Below are 13,297 nucleotides of genomic sequence, written 5' to 3' on the forward strand. Positions count from 1 at the left end.
CACTCACCAGCACAGACAGCATCCGAGCAGCATTTGGCCGGTGTGAAGCTCCCAATACTGAATGTACAAACGAATTAGCATATTTAATAAACACCAAAAGTGATGGAGGGACAGATGAATGGATAGACGGATGGAGGGACGCTTCACAGAACACATACTGTGCAACGCCGTGTTTGGCCGTCGTCGTATGTACGACTAGCTGCTGGAACAGGCTGCTGGAGGGAAACCAGTTCAACTTTGTTTAAATAGTGAAACTGAACATGTTACCGTACTGTGAGTGTGTGTGTATTAGTTGTGTGAGGTTTTCCCTCCAGAGTGTATATATGGTAATGGAGTAATGGAGTCCGTCCACATCCACTAATCAACGAAAAATAAAGAAGTGGCAGAAATATCTGCTATTTCATCCGTTTTCAGATGTCATGTTTTTGTCGATTAAAATTTCCCACGAGCCTTTTATACCAAATAACCACCCGGAAATTCCGTGATGGGATGAATAAAACATCCACCCATCCATCCACCCATCCATCCACCCATCCACTGCCCCACCCATCCACCCACCCACCCATCCATCCATCCATCCATCAGTTGTCTCATCAATCAAGTTTTCTTTCCCCTATAATTTCCCATCGTATGAAACATCAACAAACAAACACAATACTGCCCATCGCTGCCCCGTAAAAAAAGAGCTGCAATGGCCACGATTGTGTTTTCCTAAAATGGGGGCATCCTGGTAGAGACAAGATGGCTGAAGGTGACTTAGAGCGGGGCTGGTCGGGGGCCGCGTGGGAGGGGGGGTCCTGGCACGGGACCACCGCCGACGTGCGCTGATGGTGAGCAGGTGGGAGACGTTATCCCACAGTCTGGAACTCTTGTGAATTATTTGCTGATAGATATAAACAGCTGTTATTCTTGGTAATGGAAAGCAATTAGAAACATCTGCAGACTTGGCTGTGAGCGATGGCTCAGAACCCCCCCCAACCCACCCCCACCCCCACCCTGCCCAAGGGGCTGCTGGGAAATAATTACATCATCAGGATGGAGGCCGGAGGACCGCTAGTGGTCTGTGAAGAGCAAGGAGAGAGCAGACGGGCACACACACACACACACACACACACACACACACACACACACACAGCTATACAGTACATTCACACAGTCACATATTCTCACATGTACATGCACACACAGTGATATACTGTATATACTGAATCCAAACCCTGCTCTCCATCCCTGCCGGTGGATCCCTCTTCAGCCCGTTTGGGCCGTTCAGGTCCTTGAAATGTGTCTGTAGTTCTATTGTGACTGGAGCTGGAAAACAGGGTTACGCAGAGAAACTGGACTCATATGCTCACACACACACACACACATGGACACACACACACGCACACACACATGGACACACACACACACACACACACAAACACATGCACGCACGCACACACATGGACACACACACACACTTACACACACACACGCACACACAACCACACGCACGCACACACACACATGGACACACACACACTTACACACACACACACATACATGCACGCACACACACACACACACAAGCACACACATACACGCACGTACACACAGACACACACACACACACACACACACACACACACACACACACACACACACACACACACACTCACTCAGACAGCAGAATGTTGTGTTTGCAGTGCTAATTAATTCTGCCACAGACACTTAAAGTAATCTCTCTCTCTGTCTCTGTCTCTCTCTCTCACTCTCTCACTTTCTCTCTTTGAGTTTGACTGTTGGACTCAGAAAGTGAAATCTCCCAAAAAAAACAAAAACAAAACAGAGCTTGGGATTTGGAGCCGGAATCTCACGACCCCAAGAACTAGGGACGTTGCCGGCGCGACACGTTCTGTCATCAGTTTATCATCAGTCTTTGTTCCTTCGGGGAAAATAATTTACCGGAGTTAAACTGGTTAACAGCGGCGACGCTGCCAGCCTGCGGCCCCGGAGAGGCGACTGCGTGATCACGCGGAAACACGTCTCTTTTGCTCACGTGAAATCTAACAAAAATATTTTATTCATCCCATGTAGAAAAAACAAAAAAAGCTTTTCCAACTTTGAATTTTTTCCGTTCGATAATGTTTTGACCCTTCTCCACGACTGCTTCGGCCAGTTCCACGGCGCTGAAGACTAAACCCAAGTAGGCGTGACCGTGTCACGGTGAAGCTGAAACCGTTTGGACAAGTTGCATCGGTGACGCCAGACGTAGCCGAGACCCCACCAGCACACGGGATGAACCGGGACTTTTCTGGAAACGGCAGAGAGACGGGGCCTGGTCCTGTCAGGAGACACGGACCGAACCACGGAGCTGCGGGGGGTGGAGCTGCGGGGGGGCGGAGCTGTGACTGGCGACGAGCTGGCGGCTTCACGGTGGCAAGGAAAGTTGAGCAGGTTTCACTTTATGCAAATGAGCAGTGTCGAGCGTCGTTCCACAGCCAATAGGAGGCAAGATGTTTGGACCACTATGTCCTTGGTCATGATTAGGCTATTTATTTAATGAAGAACATCCCTTTAACTATTGATAAAAAAAGGAACACGTCATCTTATGTTTCTCCACCAAGGACGGTTCTTTATTTTAAGGGATTGATGGAAAGATTATTTACGTAGTTTTTTCAAGAGGTTATATATTTATCTAAATAAGCTTTGTAACTGACTATTTTGTGGACACGACAAGAAGAAGATATTTATCTAAATAAACAGTTGTCAGCACACCATTTTTTTAAATACACATGGCACCATCTATCTATATAATGTGAATTAAAAACAGGAAGGGAGAGAAGTTTGAAATGTTTTGGAGCGCCCACAACAGCCAGTCCATTTTGAGCCAAAAAGCCCCCAAAAGCCAAGTGGACAGAAGCCTCGTCGCCGGCGCCGTGACCCCAGCATTAGAGGGAGCCACAATACTTTTGAAGGGTTATGAGTATTTATGGTTCATCACTTACCATCGACTTTCAAATGTACATACACCCCGTGAGCACACAGACCAAACAAAAGATTGGATGTTATTATTATTATTATTATTATTATTATTATTATTAGTAGTAGTAGTAATAGTAGTAGTAGTAGTAGAAGTAGTAGTATTTTTTTAATAATAAAATTAATACAATGTTATTATTATTATTATTAATAATAATAATAATAATAATAATAATAATAATAATAATAATAATAATAACAATGAGAAGAAGAAGAAGAAGAAGAAGAAGAAGAAGAAGAAGAAGAAGAAGGTTAACCCTTCTATCATTACTGCTCTTTTGTTTTGTATGTATGATATGTGTTTTTTATGTTATTATGTTATTGTATCTTATATAGGTGTCCAGGCCATTTCTTCCTTGCTTTCCTTTAATGATGCAATTTAAAAAAAGTATGAATTAGTATGTTGCGCTGATTCATATGAGGGAATTCACTGCACTTTCCCAAGGGTGAAAATATCTATTCAAAATAAAAAAGCGTGAAAACAATTTGAAAGAAGCGTAAAAACAAACACACACTCCCTGCGTTCACCTTTCGCTCGCACCGTTTCCTCCCGCGTCCTCGGTCACGGCGCGGTGTGAGTCCTGCTAATCAGGTTGTGCACGGCACCGCTGACCTTCTGGCCTGATCCGAACCCCCCCGCGACCCCGCCCGGCCCGGCCCACGCAGCCCGGCCGCCGGGCGGAACCCCGACCGCGTGCTGATGGTGAATTTCCTCAGACTGCGACCCGTCCATACATCAGTGTGCAGGCCCCTACTGAGCGTGCTCATCAGCTGTAAATACCAGCAGTCTGCCGCCACGCCGCGGAACGACACGCTGCTTAACGGGGCGGAGATTTGGGGGGTAGCGGGGGTTCTAGGGGGTAAGTATCAGATCGTCCTGTCACTAGAAGGTTACAGACTCAAGTGGTCGACAGATAAAACAGCCAAACGCTCTTTTGGAGCAGCCAGGGTTTTAACTGATACAAGTAGACAAAATCCCCTTAGAGGGTTTCTCCTTCATTTGGGCAGATTTCACAGGAGCTAGGCTAGCTGATCCCCTCTGCAGCCATCCATTGTGCTAACACAGTTAGCATGCAGCCCGTCGCTATCGAAGGACTGGGCACGTAGGGATGGAACTGGTACCGACCCTCCTTTCTGTATGTGGGTGAGAGGAGTTGGGGCTCTGACGTTTAAAGATAACCTGCTGGATTCACTACAAACCGCAGATTGAGAAACCAACATTATTATGTAGGATTTTCCTCACAAATTGGATACAAGGACAGGAAAAGGGAGGGAAACGTGTGTCCAGCGTTTACTTGTTCTTCCACATCTGGACAGATCACTGCAGATAAATGCGGTGCGTGCACTGAACATGTCCACAAGGGAATTTGTGGAACCCACTGACGCAGCAACGCACGCTACTAATCACTTCTAATACAGATACTCTTTGTAGGAGATGTCCAGTCTTCCATGTCTATCGCTTCTGCTTAAGATCTCCCAAAAACAACACAGCAGAAAAAAGAATGAGGAGCAAAAAAACAAACAAAGCCGTCAAACAAAACAAGCCCGTTCCCATCGCCCTGCGTCTCCCTTCGCAGACAGGCAGCACAAACAGCTCGAACACCAAACATTATGTTTGTGCCTGGGTTTTGGGACGCGGCGCTAATCCCCCGGGCAACAAGCAGAGAATCCCCGTCAGGACGGATGGAGCCGCGGGACGTGAGGCGCGGCCGATGCGGCGGGGTCCGGAGATGCCGCCTGGCGTACCTGTCATGGAAAGCTGCAAGCGCGGGTCAAAAATGAGGTGGCTGGTGTCACATGGCCTCGCCGCCGGAGCCTGTGATGAATGCGACCACGTTCCCAGCTCTGCCAACGTCAGCGCTTTGCTGTTCCGACACTGTGTGTGTCTGTGTGTGTGTCTGTGTGTCTGTGTGTGTGTCTGTGTGTGTGTGTGTGTGTGTGTGTGTGTCCGTGTGTGTGTGCGTGTGTGTGATTGTGTTTTCACTGTGTGGATGTTGTGCTCGTGGGTTGTGGGGCTTGTTCTTCTGAGGCCTCAGTAATGAAACGCATGGTGTCTGGAAACCTGAGAAGGGCTCAACCACGTCGACTACTGTGCTTATTGACGATGTAAAAACATCACCAGACCCATTCACAAATGTGTATTAGTCTGGAATCACTCCCTAATTTTTTGATTTCCAAGGGGGCTTATCATTGGACGATGACCAAAATGTCTCCAGGCACAAATGGATAGACCTACAACCAATCAGAGCAAGGAAACATGTGACGTAGCGCTGAGTGAATGAGTTGATAAATTCAACTTTTACTAAATGTTGTATGTGTACGACAAACGCGTCTTTCTAATCAACAAAAGTTTTTGGAGAAAACAAACCGTCCAGTGGGTTTAATACTGACATGAAAGCCAATTCAACAGACCGCTCTACGTCAGCGGCAGCCATCTTGGGAAGGTGCGTCAACGGCTCTCCTCCGCATCGTCATGGTGTTGAACCCGCCCCATTTTAGGTAAACAGTTGTGATTGGCTCGGCCAGAAAAATGGTGGCGTGAAAATGTGTTTGAATGGGAGGGCGGCCAAACCAATCAGCCAGAGGAATGAATCATCTGGCAGGTTGGTCTGGTTCCCAGGATAGTAAAAACCATCCCAGCTCACTCTTTTGGCTTTTTGTCCGATTTGTTACCGCAGCGGACCAGCCAGACTGGAGTTGTGCAGACGGTGTGATGTAGTTTTACCGTCACAGCAGACAGACCCCTGAGGCCCCGTCACTGCAGACAGACCCCTGAGGCCCCGTCACTGCAGACAGACCCCTGAGGCCCCGTCACTGCAGACAGACCCCTGAGGCCCCGTCACAGCAGCGTACGTGACCGGGAGAGTTCGGCTGAATTCAATTCATCTCCGTCATGACGCCGCTTAAAAAAATATGTTACAGCAGTTGAGATCACGTTGTCAGGGTTACATGAGAAGACATTCAGACAGGGAGGGAGACAGGATGGAGGATGTAGAGAGAGAGAGAGAGAGAGAGAGAGAGACAGGGAGGTTCTATAGGATGGAGGACGTAGAGGGAGAGACAGTGAGGTTCTCGAGGATGGAAGAGCTAGAGAGAGAAAGAGAGAGACAGGGAGGTTTTACAGGATGGAGGACATAGAGAGAGAGACAGGACTCTGGTTCAGTGTAATTGTACCATTGTTGTTATGTCTGGAATTATAATAATAAGGGGATGGTAGCTCAGGAGGTAGAGCTGGTGGTCTAGTGATCTAAAGGTTGCTGGTTGGATCCCAGGCTCCTCCTGCTAGCATGCTGTAGTGTCCTTGAGCAAGACACTTAACCCCTCATTGCTCCTGATGGCTGCGTCCGTCGCTGTTTGAATAATTGTAAGTGGCTTTGGATAAAAGCGTCTGATCAATGTAATGTAATAATAATAATAATAATAACAACAATAATAAAAATAAAATTAATTAATTAATAATAATAATAATAATAATAATAGCAATAAAATACAATACAAACAGCGATTGTAAAAAGTCCAGTTTCCACGGCAGCTTCAGTCCTTGGTGCTTGAATATCACCTTGGGCCTGAAATGTTTCGCCCTGGGCCTTGACCCCACAACCCCCCAAACCGCGCCCTAGAGACTGGATGTGATGCGGTCCCGCCCAGGTGGGGCTGCATGCTTATAATGACCATAACACCATCAGAACAGAGCATTAAAACGTGATCCATCCTCCATACGCTACGTCACATCCATAAAGGAGCAATAAACCTTCAAAACAAAAATAAATTAACCTTTATTCATTTCTATTTTATAAGTGACCTGTTAACTGTAGCATAGGGATGGGAATCGTTTAAAAAATGATACCAGTATCAGTACCCTTCAAGTGATACCAATACCAATAGACTACTACATTCAATACCTTTATTCTTCTACTACACCCATCATGGGAAGGGAGATATCAGTTGTGTAAAATGCCACCACTTCACCCCATCCAAATTATTTTTTACACCAATAACTTTTGAAAGTGTTCAAATGATTGAATATTCATTCAATAACTGTACAAAACTGTGCAACAACGTTTTTGGGCGGTGTCATTTTAAACAAACAGCCGGTAAAGTAGGGACAGTTCCAGCGTGGAAAACCTCCTTCACTGTTCACACAAACACTGACCGTTGTTTTAAGACGGACTTTGTGAACCTGTCCTTGAAGAGACTGTTGTAGCTGCTGCGGCCGTGAGCCAATCAGACGTCGCATGACATCCAAGAACGCTGGCTGTGATTGGCTGCGAGAAAAACCTTACAAATATTTATTTTTTCTTTCTTGCCCTGGGTACAAAAAGGATGGAATGCAGGTGGCGTTTGACTGGAGACGTTTCCATACCTCCTGATATTTGGGTTATTTCGGTCAACACCTTAAAGGTATTGCGTACCAACACCCACGTCACACGACTTGAGACCGACACATGGTTGCAGGAAACCAGGGTCTGGAAGTATTTATAGAGCGCTGACCCGGTCCAAGTCAGGTGGATGATCAGATGGACCCGGCCAATGCTTTTGTTTGAGATTGACCCACTGTTCCATCGGCAGAGTCGGTGAAAAGCAATAATAATAATGATGGGGAATACACAGTGCAGCGGATGAAACGCAACGACAGTACTTCCCCTCCCAGATGGTCCCTTCAACCTTTTAATAATGAAATCTGCTTTTGTGTTATTTAAAATATTACAATAACCTTTCTGCTAATCCCCCCGACCTACAAGCCCGTACACCTGGAAATCTGCCCCAAAAACAACGAAATAAATAAAACGCAAATCCCTTCGGCTCCTGATAACATATTAGGATTATATCTCAGATATGGTCCTTTTATAAATACTTTCGACAAGCATATCTTTTTAATTTTACCCCCCCCTGAATATGTGGGATTACAGGGAGGGGCGGGGTTGTGCACGGCTGGTGTACCTTCCGGATACAGGACATGTAAACATCTGCACAACAATTCATCAGAGAGAATTATGCATTGGGGGGTTGGGACTCCACGCTGTGTGGATTTCAATATCCCCACATCCCTGATGGCTGCGGGTAGATAATAAATAATGGAAGTAGAATTAATTGGGTTTCGCACAAGAGTGTGCTGAATATGTTGTTGTGCTATTGATCTGCAGTGCGATGGCTGCTGCACTGGACGGTTCCGATTTGCCACAAAAACACACAGAGGTTTATTCAGGTGGATCGGATGGATTTACGATGCTGTGGTTGAGGTTTGCCAGCTTTCGCTTACAAAAATGAAAAGATCAGAGGGTGTGGTTTGTGGGGGAGACCCGAGCAAGACTCGCTGGGCTGATTGTGAAAACCAGATTAAAGTCAAATCAATCCCATTACACGGATGCGTGGGATTTCTTCAGCATTCATATCCCCGAATACCTAACAAATATTGGTCTTTTATCTTCCTCTTTTACTACAATTCTTATGTCGTATGTGTGGTGTGGGTTAAGCAGCCACACCTGTCTTGGGTCTAGGTAACTGGGCCTGGGATCAGACGTGGCTGCTTAAACCACAGCTCAGCGTGAAACCAAAAAGAAAAACAAACTGGGTGAGAATGACACTGACAAATAAACCCGACACCTCCATTCAATATGGAGGAGCTCCGCTAACCCATCAGCTGGATGACATATCAAGTCACACAGAGAAGCAGAACTTCACCCGACACTGCAAGAACACATGTTTGGGCTCGGAGGGACGCACGGACAGTGCAGCGTGGACATCCCACAGTGCATCTGGAGGCGTGGCGACACGCAGATGTAAACAACATGTGGACGCGCATTCAACCGGGGCTGGAGAACTCTTTGCCTTGAGGTGACCTCGTTCCAGCACGTTAGCCCGTCCAGCAGTCACCTGGATCGCCTGGATGACCTGGAAGGACTCAAAGAAGATTCCACCTTGGGTCCATGTCATTGGATGAAATGATTTATAAAATTGCTCGACTACGGACGGTGCTGACCTCGCCTCCGACCGTCTGCACTCGGTGGAAAGACTCCAGACTCCCGCTCTTCTGCTTCTGTTATTTCTTTCTTGCCTGAGCTTGTGTCGGTCGGCCCCAAATGGAGAGTTGATGTTTTTTTGGGGTTTAATGTCGCAGTGGAAGTCCCCGCTCTTCAGGAAGGTCTCTGTTCTCCACAATGTCATACTTTGGACGGATGCATCTGCTTTGGTCCGTTATTTTGTTGACCTAATAACTAAAACATTACAACTACAGCTGGGGCAGTGGGTTAGAATAAAGAATATGTCTCTCTATGTACATACAGGTACTCCTTACTTAGGACCGGCTCTTTGACCAGTCTGTATTGTAGACTGTGTACAATACCAAGCATCTCATCACCCTTCATATACTATGTACTCTATATATACTATATACACTATATATACTATATATACTATACAGTATATGCTATAGACACTATATACACTATATATACTCTAGACACTATATATACTATATATACTATATACACTTTATATACTATATACACTACATAAACTATATATACATTATATACTATTTACACTATATGCACTATCTATACTTTATACAATTTATACACTATATACACTAAATACACTGTATATACTATATACACTATATACACTATATGTACTATATATATGATATATACTATATATACTATGTACACTGTATACATCTCATCTCTTCACTGTTGTCAGTCTCGTTCCTGCAGTCTGTCAGTATTCACCACACTAGCATTTGCAATGGCTCCGCCCCCTTACTGCGGAATAACAAGGGTCCTCGCTGATCGACCTGGTCCTTGGAACGGAACTCGGTTGTTTTGTGATGAGTACTCGTTAATATACATATATATATATGTATATATTTATATATATATATAACCTGCACTATAAAGCAAAGAGACACTTTGATACCACCTTGGAATATGAATGTCTAGACTGTTGTCATTCAGTACTACCCTACCCTTATTAAAACTGCTATTATGGATGTACTAATATTATTGTATGCATTCTGTTTTGTTGTCAATACTGTAATGACACTTTTCCTGCTACTATTGACTTACACTTCTTGTATTAGTGATGCTGCAGTAGTGTAACTGGTACTTACTGTAGACTAACTGGTTCTTGCTCATACTGGGCTCACTAGTTCACTGTGTACATCGATAGATAGTGTACATACAGTCTGTGTTATTTCTGATCTCATTTCAGTTTGTGTCTCTTACTCGACTTGCACTGTCCTTTGATGCTGAAACACCTGAATTTCCCTCGGGGGATTAATAAAGTTTCATCTTATCCCATTGCATCTTATGATGGAAAGACTGACTTCCATACTGGTCCCATACTGCACTGATCTCTGTCTAGCTTTAAAAAAATAAAAATAAATAAAATCACATGATGTATTTAGTCTTACTGGGCAAACCTTTGGTTTGGTATTTAATGTCAAAGAACACTCAGTACTATCAGCCAACAGGGTCGTACTGGGTTGCCATGCGCACCCCTGCGTGCAGCATCGTTCCAGTCCCTGAATAAAAAGGTGTGACAAATCAATAAATGATGCATGTTGCCATTATGCATGTTTGACCACAAGGCGAACGTTTTCTAGGCCAAGCGGAGCTTCTCAAGCTCCTGTGTCTCTGGGGGGCCCGCCCCCCCGGTCCTCCCCTCCCTCACCCCCACCCCATCTGGGACCTTTACCTTGCGTGAGGGCGAGTACCCGCACGCCGCTCTGATTTAGCTCGTCCCCGACAGATGGTCCTCTCTCTCTGCTAGACACACACGCGGCACCGTGTTCGCAGGGGGGAACCCCCCGCAGTGCACGCGTCGTGCACGGGCCCAGACGCACGAGCCGGCGGTGCACGAGCGGTGACTGTTTGAGCCGACGTGGACACGCCGCAAACTGCAGTTCACTAATGGCCACGAGGGGGTGCTCCGGGAAACCCTCACTGGGTGGAAGTCAATGGAAAAAGAACCAACCTCTCAGAAGAAACACAGTCAATACAATTCAGAATAGACTTTAGATTGTCTTGGTTCACCGGAGCTGGTTTAAGAACACTCCTGACATCAGTGTTTCCATGGTAACGCCATTGTAATATGGAGCTGAGCTGATCAGAGGCAGTACTAAAGTAATTCATAACCCAAATTTCAATTACAATTACAGTCCATCAAGTTGGGACCTTGAAGCCACGACATCTTCAGGACCTTTTCAAAGTTGCACCTTCCCAGAGGTTCGACTGACGACCGATCAAACCGAACGGCCTGAGCCTTTTGACGACAGCATCATGGCCGTGGCATGGGGTTGGTCCGGTGGTTCCACGCTCTCTACCTCGCCGCACCGAGACGCCACCCAGATCTAAAAGCCCTGGCTCCGCCCCGCCCAGACGGGGGTGAGTGTGGACCCATTGGAGTCGTCAGGAAACAACGGATCTGGTTCCTCGCTCTGTGGTGTCATCGCTATGTCTGGGCCCCGGACGACGCCTCCCAGACGTGGAAGCACCGCGACACGGAGGGAAGCAGGAGGTGGAAACACTTTACACAAAAAACATTATGGTTGAACTGAAGCAGAGCACATGAAACAATAATAATAATAATAATAATTATTATTATTATTATTATAAATAATAATAATAATAATAATAATAATATCTTTATTTATATAGCACCTTTCATTACACATTCTATCAGGAAGGTTTCACAAAATAAATTCAAATTGATTTTTGTTTGTATTTGAATCCACTAAAATTGAGAATACACAATGCAACACACGCAAAAAAAACATTGACACACACATAGACAGATGCACACACACACACTGACATACACAAACACGCACAGACACACGCACGCACGCACGCACACACACACACACACACACACACACACACACACACACGTGCACACACGTGCACACGTGCACACACGTGCACACACGCACACACACACACACACACACACACACACGCACAGTCCTCGCCCGGGGCCGTGCAGAAACCCAGCTGCCCCCCCTCCAGTTCACATAGAATCACAGTGTAAACAAACAGCGACGCCCGATTCGTTGTGATGAGGAAGAGCTGTTTTCTCCTGCAGCTTAATGCGGAAATATGCCCCACAACCCCCGTGACCGCACGCCGCGCCCGGAAAGCACCGCCGGGAACGGCATATAGGAAAACAAAACGCCTTATGGCGAGTGTTGGTCTGCTCCTCGCTGATTTAATTAAAGGAGGCCGTCTGCGCTGGGGGTGCGCTACAGAGGAACGTTAATGATGGAATTAATGATGGCTACCGTTTCCGCCGTGTCCCTGAGCTGAATTGGGTGGCCGGGCTGAACTAGTGGGTACGGACGCACACTTCACATTTCATATCCGCCGCGTCCAAGTGAGCAGCCGCCGACCTCTTTTGTTTTCACTGTTAATTAACGTCCCCGCCGCGCTAACGCGACGTTGGGCCGCGGCGAGTCAGAGCGCGGCAGCGGCTTTAAAACGCTGAGTATGAATCACTTGTGTCAAGCGCGCGGCGAGCGGGGGGCGAGGCTTCGCCGGGGTTCAGGCCTCTGCTTTATTGGGGTTTTTTTTAATTTTTTTTTATTTTATTATTTCTTCGGTGGAGATTTGGGGCGTTTGGATGGGGCTCAACCGGCACACTGCGGCGCTGGAACTGACTTCATGGGAAGAGCTCTTGCCCTGCATCCTAATGACGGAAATGTGGCATATAAATACAGTTGGCTGATTTATTGATAAATGGTCAAAAATAAAGTGTTGTGGAATAAATGAAAACAACACAAGCATAATGAATGAAAATATGAATCCATTTAATAGAGAAGACCCGAGAGAAACGTTTGAATTTTACATATAAATAAAATGCAAAATAAAATAAAAAATGTAATTAAGTCACTTGTTACAGACACTAAAACCGCCATAAATCTGAGATTAAAACTCATGCGGAGGAATGAGACACTATAACTTGAAGTGTCTGTTATTTATTATTGAGTAATAAATCAAAGTCAAAGTGTTTTATTGATCAGATGCACGGTACAACACAGGGTCATTCTGAACCACGACTACGCAGGAGGCATTGAATTATTTTTAGGTTTTCAATCGTTGAAGCACCGGCCCCTTTGCCCCTTGAGGTCCATGGGGCCCTTTTTATCAGGGTGCTCTATGGAAAGCTGGATTATGTATGGACGGTCGGAGGGGGCGGGGCTGGTTGTTTTTTTTGTTTTTTTTAATCCGAATATCAGTTGTCAACTTTGGATAAAATATAATTATATCAAATATAA

The sequence above is a fragment of the Zeus faber genome (genome assembly GCF_960531495.2).
Source record: "Zeus faber genome assembly, chromosome: 7".
NCBI lineage: Eukaryota > Metazoa > Chordata > Actinopteri > Zeiformes > Zeidae > Zeus > Zeus faber.